The sequence below is a fragment of the Rhagoletis pomonella genome, unplaced genomic scaffold (genome assembly GCF_013731165.1).
Source record: "Rhagoletis pomonella isolate Grant_MI unplaced genomic scaffold, Rhpom_1.0 Rhpom_scaffold_00007, whole genome shotgun sequence".
Lineage (NCBI taxonomy): Eukaryota > Metazoa > Arthropoda > Insecta > Diptera > Tephritidae > Rhagoletis > Rhagoletis pomonella.
In genome coordinates, this window is record NW_023458561.1 from 2272466 (window position 1) to 2277757 (window position 5292).

The following is a 5292-nucleotide window of genomic DNA, read 5'->3' on the forward strand; positions in this document are numbered from 1 at the left end:
GGTTTGCTTCTGATTTTCCACCACTTCTACAATTTGGTAAAGCATTAACTACGACCAAAATTACGTAACTGCTTTAGATATTCAGTCCATGCTTTTAAAAGCGAACTACATATTTCTTTGCGTTCAATATTTTCTGAAGAACCAATTTTTTGTTTGTACAAACCGATGTTTTTATTTTCCAACACCAGGTGCTCATACATATGAAGTAGCAAGATTTCTATACGCATAAATTTGTTTGTAGAACTTCTTAATTTATTTTGTATTTTAAGTACAATAAAGGGTGGGTAATAAAGTCAATTGACCTTATTTCCATTGACCTTATTACCTGTCACCGCTAGAGCAATCAGCGCATATGAAACAAAGTTGATGCTTCGTTTGTTTTTGGCTACCATTGGTGTTTTGAAAATGGAAAATTCAGAAAAAATGGGTGACTGGTAATAAGGTCAATGGAAATAAGGTCAATTGACTTTATTTCCCACACTGGTGCGAAATTAAGGCAATTGGCATTATTACCTTTTCAAAAGCGAAATAAAGTCAACAAAAATTTGGAAATAAAGTCATTGACGCTATTTCCTCATTCAAATGGAAATAGCGTCAACAATGCTTAAAGTATGTCGATTCATAGAAAAAAATGTTGTTCTTACAATAACACTGACTCGTAAGTGTTGTTTTTTAATAGATGAAAAACGTTATTGCCAAATCCCCTCAGTGTTGTGATATTAATCCACACACAATCATGAACTACCACCAATTGATTGTATTAAAAAAATTTTAATTACGAATATGTAAAAACACGATGCGAAAAACTAAACGCCTGCGCACAGCTGGAATACGAGAAATATTTGAAGAAAGAGCGTAGAAATGATCCATAACTTGCAAAACATGTTTCGTTTCCACAAAAATAAAGCGAACACCATTAAATTGAAGAAACAGTCCATGTTCAAAAACCCCGGAGGAACACTGAAAGAATTCTTTGTTTTAAATTAGCATATTTTGAACGAATTCGGAATGTCTAAGGAGGAAAAGAAACCAACCTATCTATAAGGAAACAATTATAGAAAAAGAATTTTCTTACACTATTTATTAGATGGCACATTCAACGAGCCAATGTGCCACAATGCGGGTATAAACATTTATTATTTAATATCGGAACCGAGATCATATAAGTTAATTGATTGGTTTTCACACACTTTTGAAACACAAATTATATGATTTTTTACTGCAGACAAGTTGTTGCCAAAACACAGCAGAAATCTGCCAATCAAGGCACCCAACTATCCTTAGTTATTAGGTGCCATATTGAGGATAAAAAGTGCATAAATGTGCCAAATAAAAAAATAAAAGTGTCAATAAAGGTGTCATTCGTTTTAATCATTCACATTTAGCAATAAAATAAAGCTATATTTTCCAAACAAAAGCGCAATGATAAAATAAGATAAACCAGTTGAATAGCCTTTATAAATTAAAAAATTTTAGTTGAGAAAAAGAAGTGCACGCAAATGATTTCACAAAAATGTATTGACATGTTATTTTTTTACAAATTGAAAAATTAAGTGTCATTTGAAGTACAATAGGGACCAATGGCACGGTTTGAGCCAAGTTGGCATCCCTGCTTCCAATAACTTACAAATATAAAAATGTGAAATATCGAGGGCTTGAATTTATTAATACCCTCTATCTGCAATTTGCACAAAAACTAATTTGCGATTTTAGGAACCATCACGGCGTAGCGTGACGTGGTGTGCGCGCTGGTCGCGCGGGGTACGCAGGGCGCGAGCGCGAGTGCGGCGCGCGCGGTGTGGTGCGCTGACGCGCGCTGCCGCGAAGCTAAGCAAAGTTAATGTTTGAAAGAGAAATAATGTCAATGGATTTTATTTCGTTTTTAAAAAGGTAATAATGTCAATTGACTTTATTTCGCACCAGAGTGAGAAATAAAGTCAATTGACCTAATTTCCGTTGATCTTATTACCTGTCACCGAAAAAATGTTCATTACTAAATTGTATATTTAAAATATGCAATGTATAAGGTTGCAATGTGTCACAACTCTGCCTTTACAAACAGTTTGCATACCGCGGTATAACAGTTTGCAAACATTGTATTGATACGTTTTGGAAGTCATCCTATGTATGTGGATAAATCATGGACAGAATGATGAAAGGTGATGGTTGTTATGCATGATTATTTGACACGCTCAGAACAAAAAGGACGAATATTATAAGTCAGAGCAAAAATTAACTTAATTTTTTCCTAGAGCAAAAATGAAGCAAATCGACAGCATATGTGTGAGCTTTGTGTGTAAGTGGTATTTCGTGCGCGCTCGGTTATTTCTGCTTTTGCTTTTGCGTTTGCGGTGATTGGCAAAATTTAGCAGCGAAAAACATTTATTTGTACATTGCAATGCTGCAATGGGTTCTGTAGTCTCGTGTCCATAATTTGAGTATGCTTTTTCAACCTGTAGCAAACGCAGGTTACGTAAATTAATAGAAAACCAAATACAGTATTCCCCGCTTTATTGCACTTAAGAAAGTGGATAATTTTTGGTTCAATTAACCGATACTCGTTTAGTTAAACAGTTCGTTCAATTACAGAATAATAAGTAGAATTCCCCTTTCTGTGTTGCCGGAGAAGAGCGGCGGAAATATTTTTGCGCAGAACTCCTTTCTGCGTAGGCGGCCTTCGCTTCGCTTTGCGCTTAAGGATTATAACTCTTACTAATTGGAGTTGCCTGAAAACAGCGGCGGAAGTATGTTTGCGCAGAACCAGGGATGCAAAAAAAACATCGATGCATCGGAAACATCGATGTTTTCTATCGATATATCGATGTATTTTTTTCGATGCATCGACTGTGTACGGACTAAAATTATCTTGTATGCTTTCAAACTCTTTGCTCTAGAAACTATTCTAAATGTGGATTTTCACTATTTATGCACTATTAGAATATACATATATATTATTAATATTATCTAAAATGTTATTGCACTAATAAATTGCTACTTTTTTAGTAGAAACGTTTAGTGCCAAAATACCATCTACAATATGATATTAATTGATAAGATATTGACACTCTAAAACCATTTGGAAATTTGGACCAACATAGTGAAATAATATAAAGTGTGCCAGCCAGTTTTATGTAAGCTTATTTCAAATCAATGTGTTAGTTTCGTAGTTTTTTCAATTCTGGCACTAACCCTTTGTTTTTGTTGCATACCTCTGCCCGAATTCGGCTTAGATCCTTATCCTGATGGACTGAAAACACCAGTACTACAACGTTATATGTGCTTTTGCACAAGCGGCAAGAATTTATTGGCATTTGTTTATGTAAAAAACTTCATAATTCCTCACTCAAAAGGGTTAACATAAAAGTCAAATAAAAACAAGTAAGAGCAGCACTGTCTTCGGCTATGCCGAAGGCTTCATACCTTTCATGAACGTTTTACAGTAAAACCCCATATCTGAACAATCAGTTGTATGGGGGCAATAAATAGGTTATAGTGACCTGAACTTTGTTAATTTTACTGTAAACTTTCTGTTGATAATGAGTGAAAAAGTGCGAAATTTCATGTTTCTAGCTGCATATATGGATAAGTTATAACAAAGAATCTCATATCTGAACAATAAGTTGAATGGAGGCAATAGGTTATAGCGATCCGATATTCGCCATTTTCACTGAAAGTATTTTTTTCATAATGGGTGGAAATATTGCGAAATTTCATGTTCCCAGCTGCATAGATGGAGGAGTTATAACAAAAAATCGCATATCTGAACAATCAGTTCTATTGGGGCTAAATGTTATAGCGACCTGATCTTCGCCATTTTCACTGAAAATATTATTTTGATAATGAGTGATAACATGTTTCTAGCTACTTAAATGGAGGAGTTATAACGAAAAATCTTATATCTGAACAATCAGTTGTATGGGAGCTATAGGTTATAGTCACCCGATCTTTTTAATTTTCACCGTGAGTGTTCTGCTGATAATGGGTGGAAGTATTGCAAAATTTCATGTTCCCAGCTGCATAAATGGAGGAGTTATAACGAAAAATCGCATATCTGAACAATCAGTTGTATGAGAGCTATATGTTATAGTGGTGCGAATCTTCCGGTTCCGACAAATGATTAATAGATTATAAAAGTACACTCACCTACCAAATTTCATCCGAATATCTCGAAAACTGAGAGACTAGATTGCATACAAACAGACGGACAGACGGACATGGCTAAATCGACTCAGCTCGCCGTTCTGATCATTTAAGTATACATTTATCTCTTCTTATTCTGGTACTTACAAACATCGGACCAAAGTTATAATACCATTTCATGCTCATGAAAGGTATAAAAATCTTATATCTGAACAGTCAGTTGTATGGGAGCTATAGGTTATAGTCACCCGATCTTTTTAATTTTCACTGTTCCACTGATAATGGGTGGAAGTATTGCAAAATTTCATGTTCCCAGCTGCATAAATGGAGTTATAACGAAAAATCGCACATCTGAACAATCAGTTGTATGGGAGCTATATGTTATAGTGGTCCGATTCTTCCGGTTCCGACAAATGATTAATAGATTATAAAAGTACACTCACCTACCAAATTTTATCCGGATATCTCGAAAACTGAGAGACTAGATTGCATACAAACAGACGGACAGACGGACATGGCTAAATCGACTCAGCTCGCCGTTCTGATCATTTAAGTATACTTTTTAATGGGTCTATCTCTTCTTATTCTGGTACTTACAAACATCGGACCAAAGTTATAATACCATTTCATGCACATGAAAGGTATAAAAAATATGCAAATAAATTGCTAAATATGTGTGCCGAAATTGCATGTCATTGCTAGCTGGCACACTTTATATTAGGGGGATTCATGAAACATCGCAAAGTTGACGCATTTGACGCAAAATTTGCCACATTGCGACGCAGCTGATTACTTTTGTATGGGAACTTTATTGCGACAAAATTGCGACATTGCCATAGTATTTGAGCTGGCAATCATTTCATTTCTTGTTGTATATTTTTAATTGTAATAAACTGTTGACGTTTTCATTCGATGCATCGAAAATATCGATGTTTTCATACAATACATCGATATCCAACGATGCTATATTTCGATGTATCGAATCGAAAAAAACATCGATGTTTTTTTTTATATTAACATCTTAACATTTTGGGACCTTCTGGAATATAACCCTGAGGGGAAAATCTCTAGTTCTGAACTGGTGCGCTTCTAGTACATTTAGACCCAGTACTGGTTCGCGATAAATCTTTTTTGCATGCAAGCAACTGGCGA